This window comes from Oncorhynchus nerka, linkage group LG27 (genome assembly GCF_034236695.1).
Source record: "Oncorhynchus nerka isolate Pitt River linkage group LG27, Oner_Uvic_2.0, whole genome shotgun sequence".
NCBI lineage: Eukaryota > Metazoa > Chordata > Actinopteri > Salmoniformes > Salmonidae > Oncorhynchus > Oncorhynchus nerka.
The window spans coordinates 81941500-81968666 of record NC_088422.1 but is presented as its reverse complement, the minus strand read 5'-3'; positions in this window follow the sequence as shown (position 1 = coordinate 81968666).

The following is a 27167-nucleotide window of genomic DNA, read 5'->3' as shown; positions in this document are numbered from 1 at the left end:
TAAAGTGTGGATAGACAATAGAAATAAAGTGTGCATGTGAAATAAAATGATAGACATTAGGGATTAGACATTAGGGCATGAAATAAAGTGTGGATAGACATTAGTGAAATAAAGTGTAATAGACATTGTGGAAGATAGACATTAGGTGTGAAATACAGTGTGAAGACATTAAGTGTGGATAGACAATAGGGAGTGTGAAATAAAGTGTGGATAGACATTAGGGAGTGTGAAATAAAGTGTGGATAGACATTAGGGCATGTGAAATAAAGTGTGGATAGACATTAGGGAGTGGGAATAAAGTGTGAAATAGGGAGTGTGAAATAAAGTGTGGATAGACATTAGGGCATGTGAAATAAAGTGTGGATAGACATTAGGGCATGTGAAATACAGTGTGAATAGACATTAGGGCATGTGAAATAAAGTGTGCATAGACATAAGGGAGTGTGAAATAAAGTGTGGATAGACATAATGGAGTGTGAAATAAAGTGTGGATGGACATTAGGGCATGTGAAATAAAGTGTGGAAAGAAATTAGGGAGTGTGAAATACATTGTGGATAGACATTAGGGAGTGTGAAATAAAGTCTGGATAGACTTTAGGGAGTGTGAAATAAAGTGTGGATAGACATTAGGCCATGTGAAACAAAGTGTGGATAGACATTAGGGAGTGTGAAATAAAGTGTGGATAGACATCAGGGAGTGTGAAATAAAGTGTGGAGAGACATTAGGGAGTATGAAATAAAGTGTGGATAGACATTAGGGAGTGTGAAATAAAGTGTGGATAGATATTAGGGTGTGTGAAATAAAGTGTGGATAGAAATTAGGTAGTTTGGAATAAAGTGTGGATAGACATTAGGGAGTGTGAAATAAAGTGTGGATAGACATTAGGGCATGTGAAATAAAGTGTGGATTGACATTAGGGAGTGTGAAATAAATTGTGGATAGACGTTAGGGAGTGTGAAATAAAGTGTGGACAGACATTAGGGATTGTGCAATAAAGTGTCTATAGACATTAGGGCATGTGAAAGAAAGTGTGAATAGACATTAAGATGTGATATAATGTGTGGATAGACGTTAGGGAGTGTGAAATAAAGTGTGGATAGACATTAGGGAGTGTGTCGTGAGATATCTGCTACTGAAACGCTGGGCTCTCATGTTCACACTCACAGATATCCCTACGTCTCTCCACCTCTCCCTTTCCCAAGCCCCCCTTCCCACAGCCCGTGCCCCCTGGAGAGACCAGCTGACAGGACAGGGTCACAGAAGGCAGGGTAGTGGCAGACTGACAGGTCCAGCACAGCAGGTTAGGGGACCTGATCCAAGCCCAGAATGTGCTGTCCATCCCCACGGACTGACTACCGTGGAGGTTGGAGCCCATCCATCCACAGGACCTTCAGTAGCAGATGTAGTAGTGGAAGTGGTTCTATTTTTTATTTTTTTATTTAACCTTTATTTAACCAGGTAGGCTAGTTGAGAACAGGTTCTCATTTGCAAATGCGACCTGGTCAAGATAAAGCATAGCAGTGTGAACAGACAACACAGAGTTACACATGGAGTGAACAATTAACAAGTCAATAACACAGTAGAAAAAAAGAGAGTCTATATACATTGTGTGCAAAATGCATGAGGAGGTAGGCGAATAATTACAATTTTGCAGATTAACACTGGGGTGATAAATGATCAGATGGTCATGTACAGGTAGAGATATTGGTGTGCAAAAGAGCAGAAAAGTAAATAAATATAAACAGTATGGGGATGAGGTAGGTTAAATTGGGTGGGCTAAATACCGATAGACTATGTACAGCTGCAGCGATCGGTTAGCTGCTCAGATAGCAGATGTTTGAAGTTGGTGAGGGAGATAAAAGTCTCCAACTTCAGCGATTTTTGCAATTCGTTCCAGTCACAGGCAGCAGAGAACTGGAACGAAAGGCGGCCAAATGAGGTGTTGGCTTTAGGGATGATCAGTGAGATACACCTGCTGGAGCGCGTGCTACGGGTGGGTGTTGCCATCGTGACCAGTGAACTGAGATAAGGCGGAGCTTTACCTAGCATGGACTTGTAGATGACCTGGAGCCAGTGGGTCTGGCGACGAATATGTAGCGAGGGCCAGCCGACTAGAGCATACAGGTCGCAGTGGTGGGTGGTATAAGGTGCTTTAGTATCAAAACGGATGGCACTGTGATAAACTGCATCCAGTTTGCTGAGGAGAGTATTGGAAGCTATTTTGTAGATGACATCGCCGAAGTCAAGGATCGGTAGGATAGTCAGTTTTACTAGGGTAAGTTTGGCGGCGTGAGTGAAGGAGGCTTGGTTGCGGAATAGAAAGCCGACTCTAGATTTGATTTTAGATTGGAAATGTTTGATATGAGTCTGGAAGGAGAGTTTACAGTCTAGCCAGATACCTAGGTACTTATAGCTGTCCACATATTCTAGGTTGGAACCATCCAGTGTGGTGATGCTAGTCGGGCGTGCGGGTGCAGGCAGCGAATGGTTGAAAAGCATGCATTTGGTTTTACTAGCATTTAAGAGCAGTTGGAGGCCACGGAAGGAGTGTTGTATGGCATTGGTATGGCTGTAGTACATACAAAGTACATCATTAGTACACCCCTTCATCCTGCACACCTTCACTCCCACTCCTCCTACAGATTCACATGTGGGTGAAGAGAGGGTTGAAGACAGAGAGAGAGTACATCCTCTAGGGAGCTGCCTTATAATCATCCTCTAACTGAAAGAGGGAGCTGTCCTATAATCATCCTCTAACTGAAAGAGGGAGCTGCCTTATAATCATCCTCTAACTGAAAGAGGGAGCTGTCCTATAATCATCCTCTAACTGAAAGAGGGAGCTGTCCTATAATCATCCTCTAACTGAAAGAGGGAGCTGCTTTTTAATCATCCTCTAACTGAAAGAGGGAGCTGCCTTATAATCATCCTCTAACTGAAAGAGGGAGCTGTCCTATAATCATCCTCTAACTGAAAGAGGGAGCTGTCCTATAATCATCATCTAACTGAAAGAGGGAGCTGTCCTATAATCATCATCTATCTGAAAGAGGGAGCTGCCTTATAATCATTCTCTATCTGAAAGAGGGAGCTGTCCTATAATCATTCTCTATCTGAAAGAGGGAGCTGCCTTATAATCATTCTCTAACTGAAAGAGGGAGCTGTCCTGTAATCATCCTCTAACTGAAAGAGGGAGCTGTCCTATAATCATCCTCTAACTGAAAGAGGGAGCTGCTTTATAATCATCCTCTAACTGAAAGAGGGAGCTGTCCTATAATCATCATCTATCTGAAAGAGGGAGCTGTCCTATAATCATTCTCTAACTGAAAGAGGGAGCTGTCCTGTAATCATCCTCTAACTGAAAGAGGGAGCTGTCCTGTAATCATCCTCTAACTGAAAGAGGGAGCTGTCCTATAATCATCATCTAACTGAAAGAGGGAGCTGTCCTATAATCATCCTCTAACTGAAAGAGGGAGCTGTCCTATAATCATCCTCTAACTGAAAGAGGGAGCGAAAAGCCTTATGAAATCTGCTCCACTACAGCTTTTTTCTAAGTCTTAACTACTTCACTTAAGCAGGTGGAGAAACTCGAGAGCATGTCTGAAATAGGAGACCAGAGGAGGAGGAGATTCCCAGGTGTCCTTATTTCATCACTCAACCCACCAGAGCTCAGCTGGCACAAACAAGTACTACAGAAGTCAACTGGGCAGACCAACCATTAATTACTGTAGGCTATATGTAGGGACCGACTCAGTGGCCTTGTGGTTAGACAGTGTCCGCCCTGAGATTGGAAGGTTGGGAGATCAATCCCCGGCCGAGTCATACCACAGACTGAAACCTGTCGCCCAATGCGTCTCTGCTTGGCCCTCAGAATAAGGAGATAGATTGTGGGTAAGGCCCTGCGATAGACTAGAGTAGGGGGTGTCCAGGGGGTGTATTTGTACATCAAGCTACCTCACGCTACAGAGCCTATGAGCCGTTCCAGCATGCACAATGGAACTTATATGGAGGGAATACCAAGTGAATTACAGATAAAGAGAACAAACAGAGAAAGGGTATTTGAAGCAGCCCTATAGAGGCAACAGGTCCAGATAGACAGAGACGAGTGTAAAAGTGTACTGCTACATGAGGTCATAAGTCAACACGGGACACCACTGCTGCAGATCAGATCACTGTGGTTATTCAACTGATAAGCGTCTAGCTACTGACCTCGCTAAGTCATTAGCGTATGTTTTGATCGTTAGTTAACAGACAATTGAGGAATCCGAGAGGTCAGAAAAGAGAAATAGTTTTGCATGGTAGTTCATCTTGCTGCCTGTGACAATATGCAAAAGATTAGGAAATTCAAATGACATTGCATCATTTGCAGACAAATGGCCCACTTTGCTGTTTTGCATCGGGACAAAGTAGATGAACCACATGATCTTGAGTTTGTGGATTTGGAGGGATTTTAAATATTGTACAATCCAGGTGTGCAAAGCTCTTAGAGACTCTCCCATAAATACTCCCAGTTGTAATCATTGCTGAAGGTGACTAACATGTATAGGCTCAGGGGTGTGAATAGTTATGTAAATTAGATTTTATTTTCCAATGTATTTTTCTCACTTTGGCATTATGTGGTATTGTGTGTAGATGGATGAGACAAAACATCTATTTAATCCATTTTGAATTCAGGCTGTAACAGAACAAAATGTGTAATAAGTGTAAGGTTATGAGTACTTTCTGTAGGCACAGTCCACAGCTCGAATGCAATACAATTGTGTCTGCTATTTCTGGAGAAATACAAATATGATCTGTAAGATGGTTCCATGACGTTTATAAAACATTACATTTGCAAGCAGTGTAACGGTGAGTGGACATTCCCCCTTTCTCTTTATATTGGAGGTTTCTCCAGCTCCTGTCAAAAGTTTGGATGGAAGTCAAATCCTCCATAGTCTAAGTTGCCGTGTCGGTATTATATACAGTAAGCCCACAGGAAGAAACGATGGTGCCTGTAACTGTGTTTAGAACAAGTTGTTGTTTCATTTTTATTAGTATTTCATTAGAATGATACACTGTCTTTTTAGGCCTTATCAATAGCCAAGTTAATTAAATGTTACTTATTGACAATATTTGGCATGTTCATATCCAGACTACAATCTCTAGTAGGCCTGACACCTATATCAGTGTGAATACAAAAGCCTATGTTTAACAATGTATTTCCATAATGAAGTAATGCAATTAGAGCAATGTGGACTGCAAACATGTTCAACACATTTAGCAAACATGGGGCAGGCGTTTTAAGGAACTAGGCTATAAGGACTAACATTCTAACTGGAGATGACGACAACGCAATACACAAGATTACACAACCACATATTTAGCTGTGGAGCACGCTCTGATTGGCCAAGGGGCCAAACCTCAACAAACCCATAAATTGTATTTATTAATCAAATTGAAAAATGCCCTTTCGCGCCACCACCAGCTACTGCGACCATAATTCCGGTTGTGAAAATATAACAAATATTTCTGATACACTCCTGAACCTATAACGCTACCGCCAGGTTTAGGTTTAGTAAAACAGAGCACTGTGAGTGTGTCACAAATTGCAACCTATTCCATATATAGTGCATTACTTTTGACCAGACCCCTATGGGTTGCCCTATGAGCCCTGTTCAAATATAGTGAACAATATGTAATTGGGGATGCAACCACCGTGAGCTCTGATGAGGATGGCAAAGCACATCCAGCTGATGAGGACATGACACGGTTCCACAATATTACCCAGAGAGAGAGAGAGAGTGAGACACAGCACAGTTTACACTGTGTATAATCAAGAATGAGATGACTGCATGCCGAGCCACAAATTAAATAAAAGAACCAATCTGGATGCCATTATCATTTCTCCCATTGCTCTACATCTTTGTAACGTTTAAATGACAAAATAAATACGAACACCACAGCATCAAACACAACCCCTAACCAGTATTTGTTTTGTGGGGACGTTTGGTAGAAAATGAAAAGATACACACAGTAAACACCGATTATTCCGCCCTAAATTTGCGATGAGGAGCGGCAGGCACCAAATGTTTCGTGCTTGGTGCGGTGGTAGTGTGAGATGACTGTTTTAATTAGGGTTTGTCAGGCTGTTTATGGCATTACCCCACTCATTTCCCAACAGGCCTCAGAGAGGGAACACCACCAGGGGTCAACCAACGGACAAACTACTGTGGCCTAGAACAGGGGTAGGCAACTATATCCAAATGCATTTTTTTGTCAGAACGAACGGTCGGGACAGCCGGGGAAAAAAAACACTTAAAATTGACAAAAAATAAGCCCAAAAAGAGTATATTTGAAAATAACAATAATTTCATACCTTGATTACATTGAGACACAATCACATCCCTTTTAATTTATTTGTGGGAATACTTGGGAACAGACTTCCTGAACTGATGACATTTTTTGCTGAATTCCTGGTAATTTGACTGTCTTTTTCTTTTACTAAAAGTTTTGGGGGGCAAAAAAATATCAGTTGCGGGCCAGTTTTGGTGTAGAAGGAAACGGTAGTCGTATTTACTGCTAATAGGTACTGATCTCTGAATGTAATGTCAGGAATACATATTACCAACACATAACAAAGACATGACTGACCATAACTAACTTTTCTTTTAAACACTATTATAACATTAGGTCTTCCCACTACTAGAACCCATCCCTAAAGGCCCTGCTCAGTTACAGCTAAAGCTAAAGCTAACCATAACACTGAGGCTAACACCTCATTCCCATTGAAGTGCCTGGGGAGAATATGGCTCACAATAGCAATATATTATCTTAATGTGATTGTAAAGAGCTGTCTAAACACACAGCCAGCATGAGGAATCAGCCACTCACAAGTGGTTTTAGGGGTCTGACTCAACTCTCCTCTTCACCCGCCCCACTCGCCCCATCTTAACACAGACTTCTTCTATTGTGGCTTCCCTCTCCACTCCCCAGACTGGGATCCATTTCCCAAATTCTTTCCTTCCTGCTCTGGGGGACTTTTTCCACATTTCAGGGCCAGGCTTCGATTTATTAGAGTCCTCCTCAACCAAAATGCAATTTTCACCATGTTGGTTTTGAGAATGAGGGCAGTGGGGAGAGGAGAGGATTGGTGTTGAAGAGTGATGTCTACCCAGCTGAGATGGGGTGGCAGTGTGTGTGTGTGTGTGTGTGTGTGTGTGTGTGTGTGTGTGTGTGTGTGCGTGCGTGCGTGCGTGCGTGCGTGCGTGCGTGCGTGCGTGCGTGTGTGTGTGTGTGCCAACACCAATACCCCTACAGACATGAGGAAAGCATCTTGATTTATAACCATCTTTATTACTAGAGAGGGAGAGGGAGGGATGAAGGAAAATCACAATAAGTTAGAATAACATTGTAATTGAGCATGTCTGCCATGCTACAGGCAGCACACAACGCAACACAGGTGGAACTCTGGAAAAGATTAGGAAAAGTTTAAAGTTTTATAAGGAATAAAACATTTTACCTGACCAGCAGAGCCACATAAGTCTCCTGTAACATATCAGGACAATTACTTTAATTTCTTTAATAAACTAATTATATTACCATTAAAACTATTACCTATAAATGATCAGAGAATATATCTCCATCTAGGACTGTTCTATAGCACTGGGTTAGCCTAACATACCTACAGAGTAGATGTATTGAGAAAGGGCAGTATTATGTAGTTGTGCCAGGCTGTATTTCAAACAATGATGCAGAAGATATGGACTTTTAAATGGAGCCAAGTTTCAAACTGTTATCCAGGAACAAGCCTCCAACCTAACCATGGCACGTTCCCTGGTAAGATAATGAAACAAAGAGACTGTCCATAGCATTTCAATCATATCAGAGAGAGAGAGAGAGAGAGACAGAGCGAGAGAACGAGACTACACCGAGGGAGAGAGAAAGAAAGAGAGACAAACAGAGAAAGCGAGCGAGAGAGAGAGAAACACACACAGAGACAGACAGAGAGATATATAGAGACGGGGCAGGAGTGCAGAGATATGGAAAAACAGATTGTGTGTGATGGAGCTCTGATGATTTTACAACAACATGTTCCTCCGTTCCAAACATGGGGTGTGCTGTCCCATTCCCTTCCCCTGACCAGGGCTCCTAGCTGGAGCACGCTGCCCTCTGGCCCCGGGGGACCTTCCAGACCATCCAGGTCTGTCACTTCATCACTTTGACTGCATCGCAAATAGCATCCTATTCCCTATATAGTACACTACTTGCATCCTGGTCAAAAGTAGTGCACTAGGGAATAGGGTTCCATTTGGAACGCAGTCTTCATGCCCCAGTGAGAACTCTGTCTTGGGACAGGCCTGGCAAGTCACTGGGGGATGTGTGCCACTCAGTGGCTGAGTAAAGCGTGTCGCACTGCTGTGAGAAGTCACTGACAATAACAGGCTCTCCACCTCTCTCCATCTCTCCCTCCTTCTCAGTCACAGCCACATGACCCAGGCTAAATATATACACTTAAGCACTTACACACTGTTTCCTCTCCCTCTGTGTCTGGGCTAGCGTCCACTGCGTGTCCCCAGTGCTCGTCCCAGTAAGTCTAAAATAAGAGCTGCGTACCATTAGCATAGCTTAGCCTAGCATTAGCCTAGCACAGTGGGAGACATGTCCAGTTTAGTGACAGTTAAGTGAAAGCACAGTCAGCAAATCAGGGTGAACCCTCCAGGATACTGGTGAGTTCTGTCTGTGAAGTTGTAAAGTTCCAGTTGGAACCTTGGCAGTTGTACAGGTTAACTGTAAGGATCCAGGGTCTGGTTAACAGCAGAACAGAGGCCAGAAAGTGACTCTGCTTCTATGTTACACTGTAGCCTATACTGCTGTCAGCTCTACTTAAATAAAGTTAAGTATGGTAATTGCTAGTGAGTGGGAGCATTTCTGTAACGGTAAGTGCAGTCTCCATCTCATGAAAAATTGTCCAAATGATCAAAAAAGTTGCTTCTGTACAATGTACCTCAAGGAGACTTGAAAGCGTACAGCACACGCAAACACACACGGTACACTACTAGCCCTCTCTTATTTGTGCAAACTCAATCAAATGATTTTTGAATAGCAAATAAAGCAGCCTTTATTTTGCTTGGCTGGGCTGTGATCCCGCTAGCCCCTCACCCACACCACAGCAGGGATCAGCTTTCCCCCCAGAAACCCACTGAAGCCCTGCCACGGCGGCTGGAGACAATCAGCCTGAACGCTCCTTAGATATTCCTACCTCCTTTCAAAGCACAAATTCAATTTATGGACACATTTATTACCGTGTCTGTCAGTGACTAAAAGGAGTTTTATAATCAGGAGCACACATCAGATCTGGTCACAGCAGGGCTGCTCGCTTGGCCAATCGGAGCTCTATTACACGGTCAGGGTCGGTCCGATCCACAGAGGGAAGGAAAACATGAGCAAACAAAAGACTAGGTAGTTAGACATGGTCTGGGGGGCTTTTAGATGTCGCATTTAAAAAGTGATCTGATTTAAGAGTTGGGCCGTGGGGAGAAAATCTGTTAACTCAGTACCAGTACTGGGTCGGGCTGGGTCTGCAAGCACGGGGAGGGGGGATCGCATAGTACACCACCCGTCCAACACAACACAGGAATGCTGTGAGATCTGATGTTATCAAGCACATAAAGTAGATATATCTGTTTTCTAATGATGGTATCTGTCAGTAACCAAGTAGCCCGCCTGGGTTTTTAAAGCGTTGCCCCACTGTGTGTGTTACACAAATATTTTCCATTGTTTGTCACAGATATTTAAAGTCCTCCAAAAATGACATGAAATACACTTTTAAAGTCCCATAAAGCACACAGAGAGCAGGCTGTTAGGCCAGCTATAATAACACAGAGGCCTGAGCGATTTACTATCCCTGCTCTGCTTGTGAAACATAGATTGTAATGAGTGCTCTGCAGTCAGCGCGTCAGCCCACTCTGGAACATACAGCGACACAGCCACGGACTGGAGCAAGCCCTTCTGGCTGAGGGCTGGCGGAGGGCTGTGGTCTGCGGTGTGTGTATACGGTAACATATGGGGACACAGTGACAGTGATGTCTTAAGAGCTACTTGTTCATACACATACACTCACACATACACCAAAGTCCCTGTGTCTTACCCATGTTTCCCAGGAGACACACCTTGGTCGCCGGCTATGAATCAACATGCTCTTACAAAGGCCCAGCCTAAACCATCACTTGTGCCCACTGCATTAAAAGTAGAAAAAAAATGGTGTCCAGGAAAAGTTCCCCCTAGAGGCGAACCAGGAGGTAATTCAGTTTAGGAAACGAAGCGTGTCCTTCATTAACCGAAAGATCACATTTTACCGCGGGAACGACACATTTAGTGGCGCGGGGGGCTCTGTGAAACCTCCCGGAGAAAGCTGCTCTGTTTTCCTTCCAGAGTAATTAGGGGGGCTATTACCTGACACTCACACAGGTAATGCTCTGGTCGGGGGCCAGGGGCACATTTCATCATGGCCTGACCGACTGGCCCGATTCACTACAGTTACTAGCCGCTGGAAAAATATGTGCAGAAACTGAAAACCGCATCTCTAAGAAATTGCCCGCTTGTCCCCTCTGTTGGTTTTGGATGAGGCCCTGTGCTGTAGCTTAGGGTTGCTGCCGGGACCTGGTGCCAGGATCCTTAAAAAACAGTAACTGATATCTTATTTTCCCTTACTGCCCTGAAACCTTTCTGTTATTAAAATGGAGCAAATCCCAGCGGAATGTTTTACAGATTTACTAGGTGTACGTCAAGGTGAGATACAACACTGGTAAATTACAGAACAGATTATAACCAGGGGAGTTGGACTGGGAGGAGGAGAGGAGAGTTGAGGAAAAGAGAGGAGAGGAGATGGATACTGAGAGTGGGTGACAGTTCCGACTACCATATATAAATCTGTCCCCCGCTGGTTCTACACAAACCACAGGGCCCCTTACAGCCAGTAAACTTCAGAACCCTAATAGAAGCAGAATTATACAGGAAACACTATAGAGAGACATGCTGGGATGAGTTTAGTTTAGTCAAAAATATCAATGAGTTTCGATGTCATCTGCAGATGCATTGGGTCGACGTGTGTGCGTGCTTGTGCATGATTTCATGTGCGGGTGTGTGTGTATATGCTTGTGTGTGAGGGTGTGTGTGTGTGCGTTAATGTTTCTGGTTGGTGAGTTAGGGTGCGGGGAGTGGGGAGCAGATTGTCATTCGGGTCGGGGTAGCTATTCAGGGACAGTGGGATGTGAAAGGCACATCTGATATAACAAAGCAACATAACAGAGCAACTGCTAACCGATGACAAGTGCTTTGTTGGGGCTGTGTTCGTGCCTTCTTGGTTAGGATCACAGGTCTGGATGTACTAATGGGAGAAAAGAACTCCAATTAGGGATGCAGACCGCGCCGGCCCCAGTCATTTCCAAACCACTTTAAATGTGTAATAAATGATCAAATGAGACAACTCCTTTTAAGCTCACAGTAGGGTTTTCTTTCCTCAAGAGCACATTTGCTTTAATAACAGTGTGGCTTTGATTCAAACTCTCAGCAGCCTCTCTCTCTCTCTCTCTCTCTCTCTCTCTCTCTCTCTCTCTCTCTCTCTCTCTCTCTCTCTCTGAAAACTTGGTTAATCAGCGGTGAGTGGCATGCTGTGGTGTGTGTATGAATGTGTGTGCAATCGTGCATATGTGTATATATGTGTGCATGGCCTGCGTGTGTTTATGGGTGGGTGGGTTATCCCCCTCCCTGGGTTTGAGGGTTGTTAGAGAGGGGTGCCAGGGGTCTGGAAGACCGACATGTCACAGAGACTGGAACTGTTCTGTAGCAGTTCAGGGGGAGTTCCCCATACTGCCATCAATGTATTACAACCAGTCTGTACAACCAGTCTGGACAACCAGTCTGTACAACTAGTCTGAGCAACCTAAAGTGGAGTTCACCAAACATGATATGAAAACAGCTCATCCATCAACACAGTGTGTCTATGACTAGGTACTGAATGGCACCACAGACAGTTGGAGAGGAGAGGAGTGTTCTTCTTTCCTGAGATGAACCAATGAAAGTACACACACACACACATACAAACCACACACACACACACACACACACACTAGGTACTGAATGGCACCACAGACAGTTGGAGAGGAGAGGAGTGTTCTTCTTTCCTGAGATGAACCAATGAAAGTACACACACACACACATACAAACCACACACACACACACACACACACACACACACACACACACACACACACACACACACACACACACACACACACACACACACACACACACACACACACACACACACACACACACACACACACACACAGTTCCAGCTGGAAGAGGTCACCACTAAATATCACTTTACACAGATCAAGGGGACATCTATAAAATGAAATAACAAAACAACATTTTTACATGTTCGCTGGAATTCAATTAAAATGTAATTAGGGCTAGCATTAGAGGGATGAGGGGTCCACCCTGGTGCACTGGACGCTGCTATCCCCAGCCCTGGTCATGTTACCATGGGGATTACCCCTGACAGGCTAACCCCTGACCTCCAGACAGGTGCCTAATGGGAAAGATGGGAGGCCAGTCATGTACTCACACCAGATTGGGGGAAAACAAGGGGGTCCACTGGATGCCTGGGGGCTACACTCTCCATGCCATAGAGCATACGCAAGAAGGCATGTACACACACACACGCACACGTGCAAGCGCATCCCGAGCACGCACTCACGCACAAACACACGCATGAAAAAGGAAAAATGTACCGCATCTCGGTCAGGAAACAAACATGCTATAACACACGCTATCAGACCTCTCACATAGGGCCGAACTCAGGAACTATCACACAATCACATAGGGCCGAACTCAGGAACTATCACACCAATCACATAGGGCCGAACTCAGGAACTATCAGACCAATCACATAGGGCCGAACTCAGGAACTATCAGACCAATCACATAGGGCCGAACTCAGGAACTATCACACCAATCACATAGGGCCGAACTCAGGAACTATCACACCAATCACATAGGGCCGAACTCAGGAACTATCACACCAATCACATAGGGCCAAACTCAGGACCTATCACACCAATCACAAAGGGCCGAACTCAGGAACTATCACACCAATCACATAGGGCCGAACTCAGGAACTATCAGACCAATCACATAGGGCCGAACTCAGGAACTATCAGACCAATCACATAGGGCCGAACTCAGGAACTATCAGACCAATCACATAGGGCCGAACTCAGGAACTATCAGACCAATCACATAGGGCCGAACTCAGGAACTATCAGACCAATCACATAGGGCCGAACTCAGGAACTATCAGACCAATCAAATAGGGCCGAACTCAGGAACTATCACACCAATCACATAGGGCCGAACTCAGGAACTATCACACCAATCACATAGGGCCGAACTCAGGAACTATCACACCAATCACATAGGGCCAAACTCAGGACCTATCACACCAATCACAAAGGGCCGAACTCAGGAACTATCACACCAATCACATAGGGCCGAACTCAGGAACTATCACACCAATCACATAGGGCTGAACTCAGGAACTATCAGACCAATCACATAGGGCCGAACTCAGGAACTATCACACCAATCACATAGGGCTGAACTCAGGAACTATCAGACCAATCACATAGGGCCGAACTCAGGAACTATCACACCAATCACATAGGGCCGAACTCAGGAACTATCAGACCAATCACATAGGGCCGAACTCAGGAACTATCACACCAATCACATAGGGCCGAACTCAGGAACTATCAGACCAATCACATAGGGCCGAACTCAGGAACTATCACACCAATCACATAGGGCCGAACTCAGGAACTATCACACCAATCACATAGGGCCGAACTCAGGAACTATCACATAGGGCCAACTCAATCACACCAATCACATAGGGCCGAACTCAGGACCTATCAGACCAATCACATAGGGCCGAACTCAGGAACTATCACACAATCACATAGGGCCGAACTCAGGACCTATCAGACCAATCACATAGGGCCGAACTCAGGAACTATCAGACCAATCACATAGGGCCGAACTCAGGAACCATCACACCAATCACATAGGGCCGAACTCAGGAACTATCACACCAATCACATAGGGCCGAACTCAGGAACTATCAGACCAATCACATAGGGCCGAACTCAGGAACTATCAGACCAATCACATAGGGCCGAACTCAGGAACTATCAGACCAATCACATAGGGCCGAACTCAGGAACTATCACACCAATCACATAGGGCCGAACTCAGGAACTATCACACCAATCACATAGGGCCGAACTCAGGAACTATCACACCAATCACATAGGGCCAAACTCAGGACCTATCAGACCAATCACATAGGGCCAAACTCAGGAACTATCAGACCAATCACATAGGGCCAGAACTCAGGAACTATCACACAATCACATAGGGCCGAACTCAGGAACTATCAGACCAATCACATAGGGCCGGACTCAGGAACTATCAGACCAATCACATAGGGCCGAACTCAGGAACTATCACACCAATCACATAGGGCCAATCACATAGGGCCGAACTCAGGAACTATCACACCAATCACATAGGGCCGAACTCAGGAACTATCACACCAATCACATAGGAACTCAGGAACTATCAGACCAATCACATAGAACTCAGGAACTATCACACCAATCACATAGGGCCAACTCAGGAACTATCAGACCAATCACATAGGCCGAACTCAGGAACTATCAGACCAATCACATAGGGCTGAACTCAGGAACTATCAGACCAATCACATAGGGCCGAACTCAGGAACTATCACACCAATCACATAGGGCCGAACTCAGGAACTATCACACCAATCACATAGGGCCGAACTCAGGAACTATCACACCAATCACATAGGGCCGAACTCAGGAACTATCACACCAATCACATAGGGCCGAACTCAGGACCTATCAGACCAATCACATAGGGCCGAACTCAGGAACTATCACACAATCACATAGGGCCGAACTCAGGACCTATCAGACCAATCACATAGGGCCGAACTCAGGAACTATCAGACCAATCACATAGGGCCGAACTCAGGAACCATCACACCAATCACATAGGGCCGAACTCAGGAACTATCACACCAATCACATAGGGCCGAACTCAGGAACTATCAGACCAATCACATAGGGCCGAACTCAGGAACTATCAGACCAATCACATAGGGCCGAACTCAGGAACTATCAGACCAATCACATAGGGCCGAACTCAGGAACTATCACACCAATCACATAGGGCCGAACTCAGGAACTATCACACCAATCACATAGGGCCGAACTCAGGAACTATCACACCAATCACATAGGGCCAAACTCAGGACCTATCAGACCAATCACATAGGGCCGAACTCAGGAACTATCAGACCAATCACATAGGGCCGAACTCAGGAACTATCACACAATCACATAGGGCCGAACTCAGGACCTATCAGACCAATCACATAGGGCCGGACTCAGGAACTATCAGACCAATCACATAGGGCCGAACTCAGGAACCATCACACCAATCACATAGGGCCGAACTCAGGAACTATCACACCAATCACATAGGGCCGAACTCAGGAACTATCAGACCAATCACATAGGGCCGAACTCAGGAACTATCAGACCAATCACATAGGGCCGAACTCAGGAACTATCAGACCAATCACATAGGGCCGAACTCAGGAACTATCACACCAATCACATAGGGCCGAACTCAGGAACTATCACACCAATCACATAGGGCCGAACTCAGGAACTATCACACCAATCACATAGGGCCAAACTCAGGACCTATCAGACCAATCACATAGGGCCGAACTCAGGAACTATCAGACCAATCACATAGGGCCAAACTCAGGACCTATCAGACCAATCACATTGGGCCGAACTCAGGTTTGAACAATTAGGGGTTTACCATGTTATTTCCTGTGGGATGCAATATGCATCATGATCATGAAGTAAAAACATACTGTACAGACAGAGCCAAAGACAAACCCTGGCAGGAGAAGACAAAGTGAGAGAGAGGGCTGAGATGCAGGTTTTCTGAGGTCCCAGTACCCATAGGGCTCTGGTGAAAAATAGTGCACTATGTAGGGAGGCTGGGGACATGTACCCTACACTCCTCCCTGTTCCAGTCCTGCACTGCTTTCCTCATCATTAAACCCCATCACTGTGTCCATTTTCCTAGCTATCTGAGTAAAGCAGACACAGTGAGCGTGAAACAAAAACAACTGTTTCCATTCTATGCTGTTTACCAACCATATTCCAGAGCAGATGAAATAGCCTGTGTTTGTCATCATCACAGTGCTCTGTGCTACACACACACAGACCCAACATCAAACCCTTACCGAGACCCCTACTTACCCTGCTGCCTGCCTCTCTGGGATAAACCGCTTTCCTTTGGTGGCCAGGCAGAACCGACCAGTGGTGGGGTGGATCCAGGGGGATGAGAGAGGTAAGGGGTAAGAGGAGAGGGGAATGAGAGAGGTAAGGGGTAAGAGGAGAGGGGAATGAGAGAGGTAAGGGGTAAGAGGAGAGGGGAATGAGAGAGGTAAGGGGTAAGAGGAGAGGGGAATGAGAGAGGTAAGGGGTAAGAGGAGAGGGGAATGAGAGAGGTAAGGGGTAAGAGGAGAGGGGAATGAGAGAGGTAAGGGGTAAGAGGGAAGGAGACCTACAGGATGAGTGTTATCACAGTACAACACAGCAGAGACAGGGACCAGAGTCTGGGGGGGACCACTCTGTAAAGTCAAGGTTTTATTTCAGATGCCCCGTACAGAGACATTTGGAAGAGGGATAATCAAAGGGGTCCAGTTTCCATGCCTTGGCTCTGGCTGTGATCACGTTAGAGAATTATGTGAAGACATAGGGGGAATAGTAGTCAGTGTTTCATCCTAATACAAAGATTTATAATCACACCTCGAGGTAGAATGGGTTGTAGAACACATACAGTTACAAGCTGTATCATCACCAAACAGCATTATTCTGTATTAGTCCCAGTGGTTCTTAGGAACAGCCACAGGGGAAAGGGAAGCTAGTTGTGTTATGTGGAACAAAGTGGAGAAACAGAGCAGTGAGTTCCAGGAATGTAAAACAAAGTCAATCCACACTTTACACTTTCTCCAACAGCAGACAGACAGACGTACCATCTATCTGAAGGACGGGAAATGGAACACACGCGGGTGGTGGACACACACGCACGCACACCAGGCATATACACACACACTGCTCACACATATAGTGGCGTTAAATTCCCCTCATTTAAAGATCATGACCTGTTTCCACACATGCATTATCTCTTAAGAAAAGCCTCCATGCAGTGGAATCAATTAAAACCTAACAGACTGAATACGGGATTAAAAAACACACAACTGCAAGTCCCACTAGCGCTGATAAGGCTGTTTGGGATCCTCATATATCAGATAAAATGATTATCCAAGAAAGAGTTGATTTAGCCTTTAAATAGACCAGAGCCAGATTATGGGTGTCTTTTAAAGTCTAAATGCCAAGCAGCTTCGATCGGTGCCATATTATTTTTAAGCACAAATATTTCTTAATGCTAAATAGAAACACACTGCGTGGTGTTTCTAAGTCCCTGTTGTTGTCGAACACACTTAACGACTTTCTGTACGCTGTGGCGAAAACAGAGCAGCCAGAGTTTCACTTATCAAGAACAAATAGAGACCAGATGATTTGGAGAGTGGAGAAACACAACTCCAAGGCAGTGATCCACTCGTACTACTCAGACAGGGGGAGGTAAAGAGGCCTGGCCTCTAGAACAAAGCAGACCCTGCCTTCACCTCTCTGTCCTATAGTAGCTGCTGTCCTGACTCCACTACCAATCCCCCAGCTAGTTATACATGAGGTTAGAAGAGTGAGGATGCACTAGTGTGTTCTAAAAAATAAGGACGTAGTACGCTAGTTCACGATAGTTGAGGTGTAGGGATTGTTACTAACCCCACCCTCAAATCTATAATGGTTATGGCTATTCATGTGGTCCATGGACTCCACGGATGTGGCCTAGACAGGGAAAATGTCTTTCATTGTAATACACTGATACAACAAGACCTTATTTACACAGTAGGATGATGCTCTCCAATACTGAAGGGGTTGTAGTTCTGATTTAGGCCTAGTGTCCTTTCAAACCCTGATTGATTTGTCCTTATCTGTGTGGCCTCTATGCTGCAGTTACATTAACAGGTTGTCAGCATTTGATTAATGTCCTAAAGACACTTCCTGGGTCATATTACACTCATATTATGTTTAGAGGTGAACGTTAGATAGTGGTAATGTATCATAGGGCTGACGTTCACACATATGCTTAGGTTTCTGACCCCATGTAGTTCTCACAGAGCAGGTTACTTTGCATATGGTTGGTTACCATACTCCCTTTATCTTATGTGTCACAATGTAAAATATGCTTGAACAATAACAGAGAACTTCAACAGTATTTTTATGTGCCAGACTGCTGTTGGATCTTCTCTCCTCCTAACTAACTGACATGTCATCCCTGGTCAACCTGACCTAGTCCCAGTACTCCAACCTCAACCCTGCATCCAGCCACACACACGCTGAACAGGCTCATACTGTATGTACACTCACAGATACTCAGGGATACGGACTTCTATAGGTTACTCATACTGTATGTACGCTCACAGATACTCAGGGATACGGACTTCTATAGGTTACTCATACTGTATGTTACAGATACTCAGGGATACGGACTTCTATAGGTTACTCATACTGTATGTACGCTCACAGATACTCAGGGATAGGGACTTCTATAGGTTACTCATACTGTATGTACGCTCACAGATACTCAGGGATACGGACTTCTATAGGTTACTCATACTGTATGTACGCTCACAGATACTCAGGGATACGGACTTCTATAGGTTACTCATACTGTATGTACGCTCACAGATACTCAGGGATACGGACTTCTATAGGTTACTCATACTGTATGTACGCTCACAGATACTCAGGGATACGGACTTCTATAGGTTACTCATACTGTATGTACACTCACAGATACTCAGGGATACGGACTTCTATAGGTTACTCATACTGTATGTACACTCACAGATACTCAGGGATACGGACTTCTATAGGTTACTCATACTGTATGTACTCTCACAGATACTCAGGGATACGGACTTCTATAGGTTACTCATACTGTATGTACGCTCACAGATACTCAGGGATACGGTCTTCTATAGGTTACTCATACTGTATGTAGACTCACAGATACTCAGGGATACGGACTTCTATAGGTTACTCATACTGTATGTACTCTCACAGATACTCAGGGATACGGACTTCTATAGGTTACTCATACTGTATGTACGCTCACAGATACTCAGGGATACGGACTTCTATAGGTTACTCATACTCACTCACAGTCTGTGAATGTATACTTGCACATAGTAACACACACACAGTTGCAGTACATAATAACAGACAACTGTACCTTGTTGTGTTTTTGATCTCTGGCCATCCTCATACATCTATTAGTTCTGTTGAACACACCCAATCTGGAATACAGCTCACTGTTTCTTTGTCTCTTCCTCTCTCTTAGAGGATGAGTGTCTTTCACCCAGCTCACATCACAGCCATACAAACGGCAATTAAAAGGGATGTGCTACCCTAACTCTGTGTGGAGAGAGAGAGAGAGTGCAGCGAGACTGTAAAGCACCACCTCTCCCTTTCAAAATGATGACTGATATCGTGTCTATTGATCTTTATTACAATAGCAGCAAGCTGTAAAATGTTTGATGGTTTTGTACAGATCTTAGTGCCTCATTCATAATTACCACTACACATGTAGAACCAAGGGTAACTTCAGTAGGGCTGCAGAGGGAAACGCTGCTGCCATGCTATAGGGATGATAGGCAGGAGAAGTCTCACTGGGCCTTGGCTTCACAGGGAGGGAGCTCACAGCCCTGAGGCTATCATTCTTCTTGCCATATACCTGCTCCCAACTGCTGCAACTTAGTTTTACAAAGATCAGATTGTATTATGAGAGTTGAGTTTAAATAAGAAATGACTGACTTCTCTTCCTTCCAGCAAGTACTAACTCCACTTTATTTTTGAATCACGGATTTTGATTTTGACAAGAACAAGTACTGAGGGGCATAGAAGGGATGGGATGGGAATGTTCTGCTCATTTGCAAGAACAAAATCCACCACCTGGTGTACTGCGTAAATTGACCTGAAATCCCTGAAGTCTGAGCTTTAAAAGCTACTCATTACATAAGGTAAGTACTTTACAATGTAGTATCTGGCAATTCTTCTTGTTAGCTCACCCCTCCCCTTTGCATGTGTGCCCTCTCTGCAACACATCAAATGAGGTAAGAGAAGAAAAAAAACAGAGAGAGAAAAAGAGAGAGAGAGAGATAGACTTAATGGAGGTGAATTATTCTAACCCTTTGTCCCAGGTCTGGAGAGAAACAGAAACACTGCCACTCTGCTTGAACACAAACACGCTCCACACTCCTCCTCTTCACGACTTGTCCTCCTGTGCCATGCTTTCTGGGACACGTAGGAAGCATATGAAGCACATCATGCCTAGGGCTGGCCCTGCTTTCCCTGTCCTCCTCTGTCCCCGGCCTGCTCAAACTTTAATGGCTACAGCGCTGCTCTGTCAGGGGGAGAGAGTCAGAGGAGAGCAGACACAGTCAGCCACATGTGTTTGGGTCTGTTCTTCCACTCCACTGTCTGTTCTTCCAGAGAGAGAGACTCCACTGTCTGTTCTGACATTTACATTTACAACAGAGAGATCCAGAGACTCAAATTGGTGCATTCCCTTATGACCTCCAGTGGAACAGTAGTGCATCTAAATCTTTTCAGGGATACTCCTATCCTACCTTAAAGAGGTGGGTCTGAAACTCCGCTGTCCTGGCGTCGTGAGAAAGAGGAGAGAGAAGGAAAGTAGAAAGAGAGGGAGAGAGAGAGAGAGAGAGGTGCCGTTCCCTCAGAGAGAGAGAGAGAGAGAGAGAGAGAGAGATAGAAAGGGAAAGGGAAAGAGAAAGAGAGAGAGAGAGAGAGAGAGAGAGAGAGAGAGAGAGAGAGAGAGAGAGAGAGAACAAGAGAGAAAGGGAACAAGAGAGAAAGGGACAGAGAGAAAGGGACAGAGCGAAAGGGAGAGAGAGACAGAGAAAGGGAACGAGAGAGAAAGGGAACGAGAGAGAAAGGGAACGAGAGAAAGGGAACGAGAGAGAAAGGGAATGAGAGAGAAAGGGAACGAGAGAAAGGGAACGAGAGAGAAATGGAACGAGAGAGAAAGGGACAGAGAGAAAGGGAGAGAGAGACAGAGAAAGGGAAAGAGAGAAAGGGAGACAGAGAGAGAAAGGGAAAGAGAAATAGAGAGAGAGAGATAGAAAGAGAGAAAGGGAGAGAGAGTGAGAACATTAGCCCAGCTAGCTAGAGAATGTAAGAATGGTTTATATACTATACCAGACAGGAAGAGGAGAGCATCCTGGCATCTGTTTAATAATGTATTAAGCCCTAGCTGTACCAGTCCAGATATACGGGCGAGGGCAGCAGGGAGGGTAGCCCTGATTTGTGCCCTCTAGCATTGTTTAAGAAATGAATAATGGATGGGTTAAACGATGGAGTTAAGAGTGAATTAGGAGGAGGGTGCTGTGTTCAGTTGGATTTATGTAGAGGAGGATAGAAGTTGTCACCGTAACAAAATAAAGAGCCATTGAAGATGAGACTGAAGGCCCTTACAGCAAGGAGAATATATTGTTCCTCGGATAATATTGATCTCAGACCAGGTAACAATATAAAGAGGCATCAGTGATACACTTTCTGAGGCTGAAGGACCTTACAGCAGAAAGATATACTGTTATTTGTCCAATACTGATTTCAGAAAAGTGGTCTAGTGTTTTTGACAGTAGACTTTTCACTGGAGATCTGATCCAGAGAAGGATGTCTGTCTGTCTGTCTAGAAAGGGACTTAGAGGCAACCAGACTCCGCATCACCAACCGGGGCTACCATTGATTAACATTTCAAATCCAGGGAATACTTTGTAAATGAAAAGAAAAGCAAACTTTGAGCTCTTCAAAAGTGATGGAGAGGCAGGGAAAGGGGAAAAAGAAAGAGAAAAAGAGTGATGCACAGTACACAGGAAGCATTTTCACATAGCGTCATGTATAAGTCATGAAGGCCTGACAGAGAACGGCACATTCTCTATTCCCTTTGGCTGTCTCATGCTGCCAGCTGCGGGAGGCAGGATGAACAAGTTGTTCCGGCCCCTCTCTCTTTCCCCCCCTCTCATTCCTCTCCATGCTCTCTTTCCCCCCCTCTCATTCCTCTCCATGCTCTCTTTTCCCCCTCTCATTCCTCTCCATGCTCTCTTTTCCCCCTCTCATTCCTCTCCATGCTCTCTTTTCCCCCTCTCATTCCTCTCCATGCTCTCTTTTCCCCTCTCATTCCTCTCCATGCTCTCTTTCCCCCTCTCATTCCTCTCCATGCTCTCTTTCCCCCTCTCATTCCTCTCCATGCTCTCTTTCCCCCTCTCATTCCTCTCCATGCTCTCTTTCCCCCCCTCTCATTCCTCTCCATGCTCTCTTTCCCCCTCTCATTCCTCTCCATTCTCTCTTTTCCCCCTCTCATTCCTCTCCATGCTCTCTTTCCCCCTCTCCCCACACTCTCTCTTCCCCCTTATCCCTCTCTCCCCTCTCTCTCTTATCTCTCTCACCCACCTTCTATCTCTCCCTCTCTTTCTTTAAACCCCTGTCTCTCTCTCCTCTTGCCCCTCTCCGAGCCTGGAGGTTCCCATGCAGAAGGATCCAGGCCGGATAGGAGGCAGGCAGGGTTGGGCAAGGTGGGGTACCGTGAGCCACCCTCCTGCTGCTCCTGCTACCCCTGATCCTGCCTGTGCTCTGCTCCGCTCCAATACAGTAACCCTGTGTTCAGCCAGTCTGACAGATCTCAGGCTGAACACCCACAAGCACCCCGGGACTCAACACCACACAGATCCAGCACCAGCTCCAACACAGACATCCTCTCCCTCCTTCCCTTCTTCTCTCTCTCCCTTTCTCTCGCTTTCCTTTTGAGATTCAATAGCAGCCCTAGAGGCATAGAAAGAAAGCGAGAGAAAGGGAGTGTAAAAACATCTAGAGCTTTATTTACAAAGGGCCCAGGTATTGCTCAGGCTGGTGTTAAATCTTGGAAAGTGATTTATTTTCTGCCCATGTGTGGCACCGTTCCCTGAGGCGTAATTCAGTTGTGGACCGGTCTCTCTCTCTCTCTCTCTCTCTCTCTCTCTCTCTCTCTCTCTCTCTCTCTCTCTCTCTCTCTCTCTCTCTCTCTCTCTCTCTCTCTCTCTCTCTCTCTCTCTCTCTCTCTCTCACACTCGCCTGCCCGCCCGTTGCAATTTACTGTGGCTGCAGAGGGTCATAAAAGAAGAATGGATTAATCTGGAACACGGCATAAACAATATGACTGTGACAGCCCTATTAAAACTAGTGCTACTCAGCATCAATTCTCCCCCAGCCCCGTCCAGCCCTGCCTGCTGTTCACTCATCAGAGAGCGAGCGAACAGGAGAAAAACTAAGTTTGCAACACAAATGGCACCCTATTCCCTATATAGTGCCCTATGGTCTAAAGCAGTGCACTATAATGGGAACAGGGTGCCATTAGAGACAGACATAAGTCCACAGGCTTGTTATTGTGCTTCCCAGGGTATCATGTTCAGTAGAAGAGGCGTTTCACATCTCCATATAGCAGCCGGACCTTTTAACTGTTTAACCTTTAGACATCATCGGCTGTATCGGATGTGCCCATCCAGAATGGTGGCTCCCTGAGCACTCGTTAGCCAGGCCGGGATGCTTCCTGACCCTGTGTCCCGCACCCTAGCCCTGTCCTGGCCTGGTGATAAGGTGCCTTCCTGTCCCTGTGTCCCGCCCCCTAGTCCTGTCCTGGCCTGGTGATAAGGTGCCTTTCTGTCCCTGTCCTGCCCCCTAGTCATGTCCTGGCCTGGTGATAAGGTGCCTTCCTGTCCCTGTCCTGCCCCCTAGCCCTGTCTTGGCCTGGTGGTAGGGTGCATTCCTGTCCCTGTATCCCGCCCCCTAGTCCTGTCCTGGCCTGGTGATAAGGTGCCTTCCTGTCCCTGTATCCCGCCCCCTAGCCCTGTCCTGGCCTGGTGATAAGGTGCCTTCCTGTCCCTGTATCCCGCCCCCTAGCCCTGCCCTGGCCTGGTGATAAGGTGCCTTCCTGTCCCTGTATCCCGCCCCTAGCCCTGCCCTGGCCTGGTGATAAGGTGCCTTCCTGTCCCTGTATCCCGCCCCCTAGTCCTGCCCTGGCCTGGTGATAAGGTGCCTTCCTGTCCCTGTATCCCGCCCCCTAGCCCTGCCCTGGCCTGGTGATAAGGTGCCTTCCTGTCCCTGTATCCCGCCCCCTAGCCCTGTCCTGGCCTGGTGATAAGGTGCCTTCCTGTCCCTGTATCCCGCCCCATAGCCCTGCCCTGGCCTGGTGATAAGGTGCCTTCCTGTCCCTGTATCCCGCCCCCTAGCCCTGTCCTGGCCTGGTGATAAGGTGCCTGCGTATTATTTTTCCATGAGGTTGGGTTGTTGATGTAAGGAATGTTGTTCGGTCTCTTCTGCTGGCATGGGACCTCCTTGGGATATACGCAAAGATACATAAGCAGACAGACAAGCATGTAAGTACACGATCACACGCACACGATCACACGCACACGATCACACACACACGAACACACACACACACTCCATACTCCATACTCTGTCATTCTGATCCATTCTGGATCATACTGATGGGCTCGTTTGAAATGGCCTCCTTGGTACACAGTGTGCACACAGCCTCCGCCATCAGCTGTTTTCTGACCCCCCAGGGGAGAGTTCACTCAGCATCCCCATTGAACCCCCATAACGCTGTTTGTGTGTGTTTGTCTCACTCCTGTCTTAGCCTTTTCTCCAGCTCCATCTCTGTCAGGGACAGGTGTACACTAAGCCACTCAGAAAACACACACAGAGACACAGCATCCATCTTACCACAGCAGCTTTTAGCACATTTAAAAACAGCATTTCCAAGATAGCTCAGCCACATGTCCAAAAACTCCCAACACAACAGAAACCGTTACTAATTTATAACCCTGGATGGATGGAGCCGGGAAACTTCCAGACGAATCAGGGCAGAAAGAAAGGAGAAAGAAATCCGCGAAATTGAAATCAATAATTTCATTAAATGCAGACCCTATTCTCCTCCTGCCTCTCTCCTCCTGCCTCTCTCCTCCAGCGGCTCTACTTCCCCTCAAACAACAACAACAACGACAACACAAGGAAACAGCAGAGAAACAAGAGTTGACCTTTGTCCAGTGGCCAACCATTCCATTTATTTCTCCCTTATCAAGCTGCTGATCAGAAGAGGCATCTACACTGATAATGCCCAGGATAATAGCAAGACCAGGCAGGAGCTAACGACAGAGACAGGCCAGAGAAAGAAAAATGTGTTTTGGCTGTATTCTTTTTCTCTCTGCACGCACGCACGCACGCACGCACGCACGCACGCACGCACGCACGCACGCACGCACACACAGAGTATGTGATATACGGAGGGCCCTTAGGAAAGTTTTACGAGGGTTGTTGTTCTGGTGCTGGTTGTTTGTGCCTCTAATTCAAGGTATCCCATCAATAAGTGAGGGAACATCTTGTGTGTGTATGGTTTGGTAGTCTGACATTTAACAAGCCCTGAGACTATCTGCTGCAAACAGAGGGAACACATACTGCATTCTGTGTGTACTGACCAACTGCCAGCACACAACTAATGATGTCATAGAATTATACATGTACATACACATGTATGATACATGTGAACAGCCTAACGTGTGAAGGACTCCAGAGACCATATTGCAGCCTATGTCTGGTACTGTAGCTAAAGGCTGGCCAACCAGAAGTGAGTGAAACCCTCAGTGCTGTCTTTTGTAGCAGTAATCTCCAGAGGCCTCAGGAGAAAGATCACCTCTGCTGTTGTCTTCCTCAAATCTGAAACAGGCCCATTATCCAGGCCTTAGTATCCGCAGGCCTGCAGCCTCTTAGTACCTCAATATCAGCAGACTTGGTTTCCTGCAGCCTTTGTCACTACCACTACCTCCTCTGATTTACGGCCTCTATTGCTCAGGGGTGTTAACACCCTCAACAGCCTCATCCCCAACCTCCACAACCCCATCCCCAACCTCCACCACCCCATCCCCAACCTCCACCACCCCATTCCCAACCTCCACCACCCCATCCCCAACCTCCACCACCCCATTCCCAACCTCCACCACCCCATCCCCGACCTCCACCACCCCATTCCCGACCTCCACCACCCCATCCCCGACCTCCACCACCCCATTCCCAACCTCCACCACCCCATTCCCGACCTCCACCACCCCATTCCCGACCTCCACCACCCCATCCCCGACCTCCACCACCCCATTCCCAACCTCCACCACCCCATCCCCGACCTCCACCACCCCATTCCCAACCTCCACCACCCCATTCCCAAACTCCACCACCCCATTCCCAACCTCCACCACCCCATTCCCAACCTCCACCACCCCATCCCCAACCTCCACCACCCCATCCCCAACCTCCACCACCCCATCCCCAACCTCCACCACCCCATTCCCAAGGCACAGATTGACCGCGACCCCAGGTGAATTCCCCTCACCAGAGGTGGCTAAATTCTCTCCTTGGTCAACTCTATCATCCTCAGGGATCCCTCTGTCACCTGCAGATTAGCCTGCTACGCTAACATAGGCCTAGAGCATATCTACACTCATACAAATTATTTAATTCCTATTCCTACTAAAGCCTTATTCCTATCATTCTTATCCCAATCACAATGCGGGGAGAAAATCTATTTCTATAGCTAAATCATAATGGGAACAATTCTATGTCTGCATGTTATTTCTTCCTTTCTCTTCTTTCATTTTATACTTTTCTCTTCTCTTTTTTTGTTGGAAGAGAGGAACTGGCGGCGGTCCATCCGGTTGCTCAGAGGTCATTGTCCCAGGGAGTCTCTGGGAATGCAAACACACTACAATTGCTGGCAGGCTGCTCCACTTGCTCTCTCTCTCTCTCTCTCTTTCTCTCTCTCTCGCTCTCTCCCGCTCGCA